The sequence below is a fragment of the Tursiops truncatus genome, chromosome 13 (genome assembly GCF_011762595.2).
Source record: "Tursiops truncatus isolate mTurTru1 chromosome 13, mTurTru1.mat.Y, whole genome shotgun sequence".
In the NCBI taxonomy this organism is placed as follows: Eukaryota; Metazoa; Chordata; class Mammalia; order Artiodactyla; family Delphinidae; genus Tursiops; species Tursiops truncatus.
Genome location: NC_047046.1, coordinates 6,672,195 through 6,686,795, shown reverse-complemented (window position 1 = coordinate 6,686,795; position 14,601 = coordinate 6,672,195). Strand labels below are relative to the sequence as shown.

Sequence of the window (14,601 nt, the reverse complement as noted above, 5' to 3'; positions counted from 1 at the left end):
AGACAGATGTCGTTCACACACAGCGATCAGGCCTGGCCAGTGGCTGCCAGGGTGCGTCCCCCAGAGGGCACGAGAGCCTGGGGTGCAGACTCACTGCTGAGCTGGGCGGCCTTGGCCAGGCCACAGGTGCGGGCGTCTCATATGCAAAAGCCAGGTGTGGTCCAGCCCGAGGCCCACCTGAGGTTCTAGCACAAGACTGAGAGTTTTGTTTGGGTACCGTTTTAATCTTTTTTTTTTTCTTCTTTTGGCCGCACAGCTCTGGCACGTGGGATCTTAGTTCCCCAACCAGGGATCGAACCCGTGCCCCCTGCAGTGCAAGCACAGAGTCTTAACCACTGGACTGTCAGGGAGGTCTCCCATTTTAATCATTTTTAAGTGTACAGTTCAGTGGCATCGATGATATTCCCAGTGTTGTGCAACCACTATTGCCATTTCCAGAACATTTTCATCACCCCAAACAGAAGCTCTGTCCCCACTAACACCCTCCCCACCCAGTCCCTGGTGAGCACCATTCTCCTTTCTGTCTCTGACTTTGCCTATTCTAGGCACCTCACACAAGTGGAATCATACAACATGGTCCTTTCATGTCTGGCTTGTTTCACTCAGCATTCTGTTTCTGAGGTTCATCCGTGCGGTAGCCTGTGTCAGTGCTTCATTCCTTTTCGTGGCCATGTAATGTTCTATCGTGTGGATATACCCCATTTTGTTTATCCATTCAGCAGCTGGTAGGTTGGGTTGTTTTCACCTTCTGGCTATTGTGAATAATACTGCTGTGAACACAGGTGTATAAATACCTGTTTGAGTCCCTGCTTTCAATGTTTTGGAGTATAATAACCCAGGAGTAGCACTGCTAGTAATATTATATTGTAGGGATAGACCACATTCTGGTTATCCATTCATCAGTTGGTAACCCTGTGGGTTTTTTTTTTTCTTTTTGGCCGCACCTCGCACGCTTGCAGGATCTTAGTTCCCCGACCAGGATGGAACCCGCACCCTCAGCAGTGGAAGCGCGGAGTCCTAACCACTGGACCGCCAGGGAATTTCCAGTAACTGCGCTTAACCGTTTGCGGACCCACCAAACTGTTCCACAGCAGCTGCACCATTTCACGTTCCCGCCAGCAGGGCGCAAGGACTCCCATTTCTCCACACCCTCGTCAACACTTGTCATTTTCTGCTTTGGGATAATAGCCAAGCCGGAGATTTCAGAAGAAGGGAGGAGGCTAGTGCCTCAGGAGTCCCAGACACAGCCCGCTGGTGTCCGTGCGCTTCCGGCCCACCGCTCTGCGCAGAGCTGCAGGAGCACGGGCTGGGGAGTCAAGAGAATTCCATGCCAGTTCCAGCACCGGTGCTTATGGCTGTGCAACGCTGGTCAAATACTTTAACCACTCTGAGCCTCAGGTCTGTCCTCTGTGGGAACAGAGCTAACGAGCCCAGTGCACTTCCCGCAGGAGGCGGGGCTGTGAATCTGTGACAGCAACAGAAGAAAGAGTATTTTCAGAAACTCTACAGGGGGGACACATAGGTGGTAGTAAGCGGGGTGGTTTCAACCTCCCTTGATAGATCTTTTATGATAATGTATGGGCAGGACTAGAATACTTTCCCCTTCAACCTCTTCTTTCTCTGCCTTTGAATGGAGAAGCCAAAATACAGGAAAAAGTAGAAAGACAAAGAAGGAGTAGAAAAAATTCTAGATGACCTATTAAGGGCAGCCTTGGCCTCAGAATAATTACTGGACACACACACACACACACACACACACGTACCAGTGTACACACAAATACACACACACACCCAGCACTTGAACCTCACTGTGGATTCAAAGTTTGCCCAAATCAATTATGTCACCAGATCCAGAGAAGCAGGTATATGGCAGGAATTAGCATCCCAAATTTTCAGGGGAGGAAATGAAGACCCGGGGAAATGAGGCAACCCTGCCCAATGTCACCCAGCACAGCCGAAGTGGAGCCTTCAGACTCTTGTGCAGTTTAGCCAAAGCACAAGATGGCTGTGGACACTGGGCTCCACGCAGGGTGTGGGCCTAGGGCTAGTTCTTCTACAGCAGCAGCAACATCTGTCTGTCTGTCTGTCTGTCTCTGTCTCTCTCTCTCTCTCTCTCTCTCTCACACACACACACACACACACACACATACACAGTGACTGAGGTCTCCACCGAGCAGCCCAGGCCACGTTCCAGAAAAGAAAGAGGACCCTCTTTCCTCACCGGCAGGAAAAGCATGGAGCCTCATGGGCCCCCAGCTGGCATCTCCATAGTGACAGAATCACAGAAGATGTGGGGCTAAAAATAAAGCCTCCACCTTCTGAAACCCCCACCTGCTCAGCTCCAGCTGCAGGAGGGCTCGGTGATGCTGAGTGGCCAATACCTAAACAGCAAGGAAGGCCCCTCCGCCCTGAGAACAGGGGACAGCACACCTGGGACACCAGGAACGAGAGACCATCTGTGCTCCCACGAAAGAGTTTTCCACAGTCGTCACCCACGGGTTCCCAGACAAACCGGCTCCGTGTGAGTCACGCCAGCAAGCAAAAGGCACCCTGACCTCCGGGCACAAACGTTCCCGCACACGCACAAGCACCCCGTCCCTGGCAGGCCTCCGGAGGCACCTCTTAAGCCTTGAAAGTACAAAGTGTTCCTTTTCCAAAGGCACCAAGGCTTTTTAAGTTTCCTCACTTAAAAAGAGAAAATTTACAAAACGCTTAGCTCCCCAGGTAGGCTCTGAAAAACCTACTTAACTCCAAAATGGGTGCAGTGTGCGGTAAATGGTCTAAAGTAGCCGTTTAGCCGAGAGCTTCAGAGCCAGACTGCCTGGATTTGAGTCTACCAGCCATGTGACCTTGGGGAAGTCAGCTTTCCCCTCTGGGCCTCAGTTTTCTCATCTGTACAATGGGGTTAACTGCAGAGGGCCATTGAGGACCTAGCGGAGAGTAAGTGCCCCAAGAGCTCAATCATTCAGTGGCCCGGTGGGTCATGTTCTTGTTGGGGGGCCAACCTGAGAACCCAATAGTGAACGGACATCCCAACTGAGAGCAGCCTTTCAAGGTGCCAGCTGTGCATCAGCTGGGAACCCTCCGTATTAGCCAGCACTTTGCACACACTGAATGCCCCCCGCCCCACTCTCCATCTACATGACCTTCCACAAATCAACCCCCAGCCTCACCTTATCTTCCGAATAATCTATAACACGGATCACAACGTATGATTCCTAGTATGATTATTAACTATATTACGGCTAATTTTAAACGGCCTTAAAATTCTCAAATAGCACACAACAAGTGCAACTCCTCATTAGTCAGGCAGCCCTAAGTTAATAATTAAGCAGCCTTAATTGGTGGATATGGAACTGCAGGGCACAGCCTCCTAGGCACCACTGCACATGGAACTGGCCCGGCCCGGTAATGGATTTCCTAAATCAGCTCACAGAGCTAATTCACATGGAAAGTTAATTAGCCTAATGAAGGCAAGTGTGACTTAGTGAATTCCAGTCTGACTTTCTGCTCTGACTCAGCCACCCCAGGAGGCTGCCAATGTCATCCTCCCGGCTTCGATTTCTTGGAGCTCCAAGGAGGGGGCCCAGGAGACAGTGCTGCAGGGAACCATGTGTCCCCAGCTCCCCTACTACTATCAGCTGGGAGTCAGCAAGTGCTCAGAAGGCCACTAAGAGGCAGGACACACCTTCTTGTGGGGCTGACTCTGGAACCTCTGCAAGGGAGGGAACTTTCCAGCAAGTGGAAGTCACAAGTGAGTCCCAGGAGGGTGGAGGGCCAGGCACCACCCCCACCCTCATAGCCTATGACTGATGAAGACCAGGGCTGTCCCTGTCCAGGAAGACAGCAGCTCACGTGTGCAGGGCAACTGACAGTCCACAAAACCACCCTCTCATCCAGACTCTCACTGCATCCTCCCCTGGGAGGGAGCATCGCTGCCCCTGTTGGATGGATACAGAAACCGAGGCCCAGGAAGGTGCGATCATCAAAGGCCATTCACCTTGGAAATGGTGCAGCTCTTGCCTCCCAGACCCCTAGGCCCTCCTAGTTCAGCTGTCTTTCACTGTTCCCCATCCAGGGGCAAGCCAAAGTCAACACCTCGCTGGCCCAGAAATGGCCCAAGTGTCCATCAACAGACGAACAGATAAACGAAAGGTGGTCTATCTATATGGTGGAATATTACTCAGCCATGAAAAGAAAGGAAATTCTAACACATGCTACAGCATGGATGAACCTGAAGGACATTCTGCTCAGTGAAATAAACCAGACGTGAAAGGACACACACTGTATGATTCTACTTATGCGAGGTACCCAGAGGAGTCAAATTCACAGAGATAGAAAGTAGAATGGTGGGTGCCAGGGGCTGGAGGGAAGAGGAAATGGGAAGTTGTTGTTTAATGGGGACAAAACTTCAGTTTGGGAAGACGAAGAAGTTCTGGACACGGATGGCAGTGATGGTTGCACGACGATGTGAATGTACTTAATGTCACTGAACTGTACGCTGAAAAGTGGTTACGATGGTAAATTTGATGTTATGTGTAATTCACCACTCAAAAACAAGAATGAAGCACTGATACACGCTACAACATGGATAAACCTCGAAAACATTTTGTTACAGGAAAGAAGCCGGACACCAAAGGTCACACATTGTACGATTCCATTTATGTGAAATGTCCAGAATAGGTAAATCTAGAGAGACAGAGAGTAGATCAGTGCTGGCCAAGGGCCAGGGGAGGAGAGAGAATGGAGCATGATTGCTAACGGGCCTGGGGTTTCCTTTCGGGGTGGTGAGGATGCTCTAGAATTAGACAGAGGTGGTGGCCGCACAGCGTTGTGAATGCGCTATATGACACTGAATTGCACGCTTAGAAATGGTCAGTTCTATGTTACATGAATTTCACTTCAATTTTAAAAAAAAGAAGGAAAGGAAAGAAACTCTCCCGTTCTCTGGCCTTCTCTCCTCCTGCATCCAAAGCCTCACCCGGTGCCCTCTTTTTCTGCTGGGCATCTGTCCAGCGGCCCTTCCTGCCCCTTCTGTGCACTGCACACACTGGAACCTCCATTTTCCCTCTGCGTCCAGGTGTGAGCACAGCCAGGGGATTGGAATCCTTCTGGGTGTGTGTCCTTCCAAGCAGGTTAGGATTCTAGTGAGAGCAGTAGAAATCTGGAAGGCAGCCTCCTGGGAGAACAGGTGGGCCAGACCCCCTTCCCCGAGTTTTTCTTCGTCAGAGGCTTCATTAAGCCCTCTTCCAAGCTCGGAACAAGGCAAGGTGCTCCGAGGAAGCCAAAAAGGTATAACTCGGCCCTGCCCCTGGGAGCCCCCGCCCGGCCCAGCTGGGACGCCTGGGCCCCGGGAGCTACACCAAGATAACAACAGTCCGGGGAGTGGCTCATACAGTGTGGGGAGCCCCAGGGAAAAGCAGACCCTCTAACTCTTGCTGAAGGGACCCCAGAGGCTCCCACAGGGACCCACCTGTGTCTCTTCTCCGCCTGGCGGCCACAGGCCCTTCAGCTCTCCCAGCTCAGAGGACATCGCAAGGCAGCCACCTACGGTGCAGGTGGGAGAGACAAAGCGTTGGCCTCTACCTCCTGCCCCACCTGCCGCTGCGTCCTGACCAGGCCACTTTGGGTCCCTGCTCTTTCTCTAACGAGCAAGGAGAAGGTCAGAAGTGGGGCAGGAAGAGGGGGACAAGCCAGAGCAAACTGACCCAGCCCCAGCTGAGAACCCAGAGTGGGTGGTGAGCAGGGCCCACCCTCATGGACAAGCCCCAGCCCACTCTGAACTGTGCCCTTTTAAAAACATGCCTGTCCCACCCCCATAAACAGGGTTCCTAACTCAGCCAGTCTGGAAGCGGCTCTGACCTGAGGGAAGGAAAAGGCACCACTTCCCAAGACCTCAAAGGCACACAGTTGGTGGAGCCTCTGACCACAGCCTCCTAGGCGTGTGGCTACAAGACTTGACAACAGGATCCCAGTGGGGGCTCCAACTCAGGTACGTGGCCGTGACCCCAGAGCGTGCAACCCTATCTTGGGGAATCTAATCCTGCTCTAAATCCATGGTGCCTTTTGGCCTCTTTGGAGAGCAAAAGCTACAGAACAAAAGGAGAGAAATTCTGTTTTCCTCTCTGGAAAAAAAGAAAAGCAACAAAAAACTCACACAAACCCAAACTGAAAGCTTCTGGGCACTGCTCAGACCGAACCAGATCAGGAAATACTGATGGATTTTTTTTTTTTTTCTTTTTTGCCACACCGCGTGGCTTGCGGGATCTTAGTTCCCAGACCAGGGATCGAACCCGGGCCCTCAGCACTGAACGTGCAGAGTCCTAACCACTTGGCCACCAGGGACTTCCCCTGATGGATTTTAAAAACAGCAACAACGTAACAACATGGCAGGGGCCATGTAATGGATGTGACAACGTGAACTTGAAGAATCGAGGACCCCGATTAGGACAAGAATCCTGGCCATTAGGTAACCTCCTCTGTGGTTGGCCCAACTCATGACCTCCCTGAGTTGTAGTGTGCCCGTGTATGAAACACGACAGCTGAAAGCACTGAGCGCCAAATCATGACCTCTTCGAGCCTCAGTTTCCTCACCTGTAAAGTGGGCACAGCAGCACTTCTGGGTGTCAAATGAAGCACAACGGGCAGAAGCACTCCGTGCCATGGAGGGTGTTACACAAAAGGTGGATGAATGAGAAAGGCCGCTTTGCCTCTGGACCTCTAGCCACCGCCTCCCCACAAATGGTCATCGGGCCCTGAGTCACCACCAGGCCACTATGCTGGGCACCAGGGACTCAAAGACAAATAAGCCAAGGTCCCTCCGCCTGCAGAGCAGCTGGGCTAGACCAGATATCCCTATGGTTTGGAGAGGGAAGGCCTGCCGCCTTCTCCTTGGGCAGGAATCTCAGTATTCAGAAAAGTCTATCATGAAGCATCAATCTGGTTGGGTACAGGATGGGTACCACTATCAGCCTAAACCCTCCAAACACCAGTCCTGCAGCTCCCAGGCCACCAGGACAAACCTGAGTGAACCGAACATCCCAGATTTCACAAGCCGGCCTCCAGTTTACAACCATGTGGTGAGTCTCAATTCTGCTCCACGCCCAGCCTGGGGTGGTAAGGTTTCAGGGAAACGGAAAGTCATTCCTCCTGAAAGGTCAAACCCTTGGACTTGGTTTTTTCCCACGCTCCTTCCGGCTCCCCTATTCTCCTAAGATGCTGAATTCCTCTTTTCCTCCCTGCTGGAAAGTCAGACAGAACATTCCTCAGGAAAGGGGACAGTTTGCCGGGAGAAATAACAGAGGTAAAAAGAGAGAGAAATGGGTGTAACTGGTGCTCTAAACCTTGGTACCCAAGGAGTGCAGAGCAGACGCGCTGGTCAGCATGCGTCACCATGACCTCACGATGCTCGGTGAGTCACCCGAGTGAGGCTGGGACCCGAAATGAAACGAGCAGCTTGGGAGCTCAGCTGAATACTGATGTGGGGATCTGTTCACCACCTCCCTTGCTACTCCTAGCAGCAAATGCCCAGGCTGCGTGGCCCCCTTTCCACACCAGGTTAGTGCAAATCGTGCTCTGGACCAATGAAACAAGCCACCTCAGAACTCTGCTTCACTGGATTGGAAAATGTCACAGGAGTAGGGGAAGAAATGAGACCTTAAGTTATGCATGTCCATTTGATGGCTCAACAAGGGGGAATGCTTTCAGAACTCTTGAAGCTTTTGTTATTAATGGTGTTTTAGTGTTGGGTTCTTAAACACATCAAACAAATTTCCTTCAAATTGGTAGTTACCGACTGCCACGGGGAAGGCTGCAGGCCTCCCACCTCCCAGATGGCTCAACCACAATGAACGTGTGGCCTGTCAGATGCACAGCACTGATGAACTAACTGAAATATGCTTTAAGAAGCAAACCCCAAATAAATGTGAAATAGCTGTTTCCTTATGCAAGAGCCCCGAACTGCCTCCATGGCTGGCCGTCCCTGCCAACTGAACGGTCCCCGGGGCTCCTGCTTCCGTGTGGTTTTCAAAAGACTTAAATGTTTTTTGTCCATTGTGATTACCCAAGAGGGAAAAATTCTAATTGCAGAAAATGTCTGGTATCTCTCCCTCTTATGGAAAAAAAAAAAAAAAAAAAACCCTCAAGTGAAAAGTCAACTCTCACAAAGTGCCCAGCAGGACAGAAGAGAGCAATGGACCAGCCAGCGATAAACCGGCCTCGAGCGCGCCTCCCCATCTGCGGGAAGCCCCGCCTCCCCGGCAGCCCCGCGCCCGGATGGAAGCTGTTCCCTGTTGGAAATGGGAATGGCCGCCTATTTCTACCCCGATGCCTAGCCCCTGACCCCAACCCTTCAAGGTGGGTTTTCAAGGGTCTGTAAAGAGATAGCAGAGGGACAGCTGGCAGCCCCCACGGAGTAGCCCTCCCTCCACCCGCCTCACGCAGGGCCATGGCGCCTGGTGGGCGCTCCCTGGGGCCTGACTCCTTCGTGGACCATGGCCAGGTGAGGCCAGGAGGCTGCAGGGCCTGACTCAGTCCAGCAGGGCAGCAGCGGGAGAGAGCTCTCGCCCTGCTCCACAGCACAGCCGATGAGTCAGCCAGACTCTACAGAGACCTGGGGGAAAGCCCCCCAGCTGCAGAGAGAGAAAATTCCATCCTTCGCGGGGAACCATTTCCAAAAAGGGAAATAAAGAACCTGGGAGAGAAGAAAGAGCAATAATCCCTATTACTTATGTACCAACTCTTCACAGGGCACACGAGGCAGAACATTTTTGGAAAGGTTTCCAGGACTAAGAAGGAGTAAGAAAGCCAGGATTTGAGGGTTGGGAACCCGGGAAGCCCCATGCTGGCCTGAAATGCCTCAAGAGAATCATTTCTGGGACTTCCCTGGTGGTCCAGGAGTTAAGACTCCAGTTCCCAATGCAGGGGGCTGGGGTTTGATCCCAGGTCAGGGAACTAGATCCCGCAGGCTGCAACTAAAGACCCTGCATGCCACAAGGAAGATCTTGCACGCGGCAACAAAGATCTGCGTGTCGCAACTAAGACCCGGTGCAGCCAAATAAATAAATATATATGTATTTTTTAAATGGTAAAAGCTTAAAAAAAAAAAGAAAAGGATCATTCCTTTGGGCGAAGGGCTGCCCTTGGCGCCTCCCAGCAAAGACCAGTTAGTTCTGTTAGACGTGGGGCTGCCGACACCCCCTTGTGTACGAGAACACGGGACCTCCTGTGGAAAGGGGAGATGGGTGCCCTTCTGGAAGGGATATAGGAGGGCGAGGTGGGGAGCCTATGCCCGGATATTTCTCCTTCCTCTGGCACCCGAGACAGAGCAAACACAAGAAACTGCGGCCCTGGCCTTCATTCACCAAGTAATTACTGAGCGTCCACGAGGGGCCCCGTTCTGTACACTGGAGTTACCATGGGGGTAAACACAGTGACAAAGACGGCAGATGGGTCATTGCGGTGGGGGTGGGGGGGTAGCACGAGGAGGAAAGAATCTCATCGCGAACGCTGCAGGAGCTGAGAGGAAAGAACCACACTTGGGATCAGCCAGGAGTGGGTGCAAGTCTTGGCTCGGCCCCAGCCACCTGTGCAGACTCCAACAAGTCACTAACCTCTCTGAGCCTTTTTCCTTTCTGTAAAATGTGGCAACAGTCCCTCCTTATCTCTCCGGAATGCTGTGTTGTGGAACCACTTTGTATAAACTGTCCTTACTCATTATTCACGGATTCCCGCATTTACGAATCCGCCCACTTGCTACAGTTTACTTGTAACCCAGAAACTGACGATCGCCGCGCTTACGAGGTCATTTGCAGACATGCACGGGGTGGAGGTGGGGGGGGGAAACTGAGTCACCCAACGCCCAACGTGCAGCACAGGTCAAACAAGGTGGCCCTCTGCCTCCTGTTTCAGTTCAAACTGTCAGCAAGTGTCCTTTCTGTGGTCCATGTACTGCCACAGTTTTCACACTTTGGTGCTTTTTTTGTTAGTGATTTAACATGGCCCTGAGCATGAAGCTAAAGCACTGCCTAGTGCTCAGAGCTGCTCAGAGCCGAGGAGGCTGTGATGTACCTTATGGAGGAAACTCGTGTGTTAGACGAGCTTCGCTCAGGCGGGAGTGATAGTGCTGTTGGCTGAGTTCAGTTAATGAATCAGTAATATATAATAAATTAGGCATCTTTAAAGAGAAACACACATAAGAGGGTTATGTATTGATCGGAGGACAAATACGTTGTGACCAGAGGCTGGCGGGAACCTAACTCCGCATTTCCCCTAAGAGCAGTGGTTCAGGGCCCTTGACAGAACTGCCAGGAATGGGCCTCGACTGTGTGCACACGTGACCTAAGATGTGTCATACTCGAGGGCTTCCGCTCTGTGAGGCCATCGCTCCTGCAGCTGACTATGAGCATCACTCGGGATGGAAATCAGCCTCGGGGTCCCCGAGTCCTGCGGCTTCTTTCCATAACTCTCTGCCTTTCCCCTGCACGCCCAACTCCCAACACCTTCCCACAAGAGGGAAGCGGGACCTCGGGGCTTCGGGGCTTCGGCGAGGAGAGGGTGTGAAACCGCTTTCCTGATGCTCTTCCCCAAAGCTCTTGCTTGGGTTTGATTTGTCTGTTGCTGGAATCCTGCCTGTTGGTTCATTTTGTTTCTGTCCTCTGGCAAGGGCAGTTTATTGTGTTTTTTTGTTTTTTTCAAATTTAATTATTATTCTGACGAACTTCATTTCAACGGTAACTATATTTTTTGTTTGTTTTTAAACGATTAAAGCAATTTTTACTTTTTTTGAATTTTTTTTTATACAGCAGGTTCTTATCAGTTATCTATTTTATACATATTCGTGTATATATGTCAATCCCAATCTCCCAATTCATGCCAGCACCACCACCACCTCCCCTGCCACTTCCCCCCTTGGTGTCCATACGTTTATTCTCTACATCTGTGTCTCTACTTCTGCCCTGCAAACCGGTTCACCTGTACCATTTTTCTAGGTTCCACATATATGCGTTAATATACGATATTTGTTTTTCTCTTTCTGACTTACTTCACTCCGTTTGACAGTCTCTAGATCCATCCACGTCTCTACGTTTGTTTTTTTAATACTTATTTATTTGGCTGTGCCAGGTCTTAGTTGCAGCATGTGGGATCTTTAGTTGCTGCATGAGGGATCTAGTTCCCTGACCAGGGATGGAATCTGGGCCCGCTGAACTGGGAGCGCAGAGTCTGGACCACAATGCCAGCTCTCCTCCCCAACAGTGCTCTTTCTGCCTTTGGTCATAAAGGCTTAGCAGGGGTTTTTCTTGGTGTTTGCTGGGCTGGGAGTGAGGAAGACGGTACCCCTGTACCCGTTTGACAGGAAGAAAGGGCTGATGTACAGGGCTGCTGTCCGACTTCAACTTCGCCAGTATAAAGAGCCAGCACCAAGCTGGTAGTTAGGGACCTGGGTTCCAGGCTGCAGGACAGGTCTTGGGCAAGTCACTGCTCTTCTGTCAGCCTCGCCCTCTCATCCTTAATGGGGTACAGCCCTCCCAGCTCCAGTGTTCCCAGACCCTCCAGCAAGGCTGGAGAAGACTTGAAAAGGCACCACCAGGCTCCCCACTTTCCCTCCAGACCAATTCTCTCCTTTCACGCAGGAACCTTTTCCGGTAGGGCCGTGGTGAAAACCGCAAATTTGACTCTAAATCCTACACACCTTTCCAGGTGCCCTGACTATCAAAACTCCACCCATTCTTCAAGGCCTCCTTCAAATCCCACCTCTTCCAGGAAGTCAACCCTGACCGCCTTACCCAGAAAGGGTGTCTCCTCCTCTGAAGCCTGTCTGCTGTTTAAGCAACACTTATCTCACATGCCCGGTGTTACCCGTGGGAGCATCTCCCTAACCACACCGTGAGTCAGCCTAAGCTTTAGGTGCAATGTTACGTACTATATTCAACTCTTATCTGTCCAGTTTTCCAGAAACCTTTTGTGATGAGTTATAAAGAATACAGCTAGATTTACACTTACATATATACGTGCACATAGACAGACGGTAAAGTAGAAATAAGTATGCTGACCACAAGGGTAAGTGAATACAGTCACTACATGAAAATATAGCATTGTGCTCCCAGCATCCTGGAAGCCAGGGAAGAGGAGGTGACCATAATCAGTTGGAAAGACAGTGTAGGTGGAACGGGAAGAGTCTGGCAGAACTGGGTACAAACCCGGAGTGCCTTAGGGCCAATCAGTTGACTTCTTTCTCTGGGAAAATGGAGGAAGAACACCATCTAACGCGCAGGGTTCGCGGGGAAGCCTCGCACACGCGTGCAGCACACAAACCATGCCTGTTTTCCTGCTCCACCTTCCTTCTCGTTATCAAAGGAAGAAGCAACCTACATTCCCCGCCCACAGGGGAGGCAAATCTTGCCTGGCCGTACATTCTAAAAGAAATTTTTCATACGAGACTCTGTAAGACTTGAGCAGAGAGGGGGCAACGCCCCACGTTACGGTTAGCCCTGGTTTTAGAGCAAAGCCAGACGACGATTTGCCATGGCCGCCATGGCTCTATGTGATCACATCCCGGGTACCCAGTGAAAGCCTAATAAACATTGACGGAAGGACCTACAGGGAAGCTACTTGAAGACCACTTAGTGGCAGGGGGTCCTGGTGAGCAGGTTTCAGGAGGGCTGTCTGCAAGGCTGACCATGTCTCCTGCCCATGGCTGAGGACGCAGGCGTGAGATCACTGTCCTTCCATGACAGAGCACATGCCCGCCCCCACCCCCCGCTGTCTTCTCCAAAAGCAGCAAGGCAGCGATCATGAAGCACCAGAAGTTTCCTCTTCTTTTTTTTTAAAAAAAAATAAATTTATTTATTTATTTTTGGCTGCATTGGGTCTTTGTTACTGTGCGCAGCCTTTCTCTAGTTGTGGCGAGCGGGGGCTACTCTTCACTGCGATGCGTGGGCTTCTCATTGCAGTGGCTTCTCTTGTTGCGGAGCACGGGCTCTAGGCACGCGGGCTTCAGTAGTTTTGGCTCGCGGGCTCTAGAGCGCAGGCTCAGTAGTTGTGGCGCATGGGCTTAGTTGCTCCACAGCATGTGAGATCTTTCCAGAGCAGGGATCGAACCCGTGCCCCTGCATTGGCAGGCACATTCTTAACCACTGCGCCACCAGGGAAATCCATCACCAGAAGTTTCCTCTTCTAATCTCTACAAATGAACTGTACATTCTCCACGACTGGCTCTTCTCAGGGACCAAGCTGGAAAGCTTTAACGGGATGGGATGGTTAAGAGAACATCTGCCTGGTTTTAAAAGAGGCCTCTAGATATGGAGGAAGGGAAAGCTGGGCCCCAGTGAGAGAGGATGTACAGTCCACTTGGGACAAGGGCTCTTAGCTCCTCACCATTTATCCCACAGACATTTTACCTAGAGCCTCCCATGTGCCAGGCATGGGGGATGCAGAGAAATGAGATTCGGCGCTGACCCCACAGGAGCTCAGTCTGGCAGGGAGGCAGAGAGTAACATTTAACTGCCGTTCTGCCTAAGTTACATTAGGGTGGCACAAAGGTGGAGGTGATGGACTCCACCTGGGAAGGTCAATGAAGACAACAAGCCTGGGTCTCGGTAACGAACAGTCATTAAGGCAGAGGACGCAAGGCCCAAATCCTACAGGGCCTCATACAAGCAGAGGAATTTTCTTTCAGATTCCATAAGGAAGGACCAACCAAGATCAAGAGAAACCAAGTGACTCAGTGAAGCTCGTACGACCTTATGGGACGGCCAGGCCTGGAGCCTTGACTTCCACAGTTCAGTTACCCTGCTGCGTCCCCTGCACGGCGAGTGCAGAAGGCCAAAGAGAGAAGCCCATTCCACACCCAATGCCCAGAGAGCCCAGAGTCTGTGCCGGGCCATCGTCATAGCAGAGCATGTACTGTCCTAGTCATCTGGCAAGTCCCTCCCTATAAGAAAAACAGCCCTTCCTAACTCACTGTGTTTCTCTCTGCAAAGGGAGAGGACTGGGAATCTCCTCCATCACAGAAGAAGAAGAAGAATTTAACAGGGACCGTCCAGGAGTCAGATAAACTAGGTCCCCAGAGGCAAGCTGGGGAGGGGGCTTCTACTGCATCCAGACACTGACGCTGACGGTGCACAGGGTGCTGACCCAGGGCGGGGGACCAGGGATGAATCAAACTCCACCCCTGTCCTCCATCCTCCAGGAGCTCACAATCCAGCCAGGGAGATAAGCCGGGCCCAAAAGTAACTATAAAATAAGGCAGGCGGTGATAAGAGTCACACAAGAGACACAGATAAGGTGCAGTGGGAGTTCAGAGCAGAGATGAGTCACGCTGGGTGCTTGGCCGCAAGGGAGATTCAGATGACGGGGAGCATCTACCACATTCCCCTCAGAAAGGAGGCGGGGGGCTCTAGCCTATAGCCCCAGTGGCTCCCAGGTAGCGGCTGGGGAGAGAGCTAGGAGGGGACCAAGAAAGATGCCCAGAGGAGGTCCCCTTTGAAGAACCCTGATTCTGAAGGGAAGGACGCAAGGAGGCCTGAGACTTTGGAGAACTGCCCCAGTCCCTATTTCAGAGGCAGGGAGAGGAGTGTAGGATGAGGAATTTGGAATTTACGC

At 51.6% G+C, this 14,601-nt stretch overlaps 1 protein-coding gene across 7 annotated transcripts in view; it reads right to left on the bottom strand.

The window, feature by feature from the left end:
* PITPNM2 (phosphatidylinositol transfer protein membrane associated 2) overlaps nucleotides 1-14,601 on the bottom strand; it is a 143,895-nt gene that overhangs the window by 128,014 nt on the left and 1,280 nt on the right. The gene's annotated exons all lie outside the window — the stretch shown is intronic.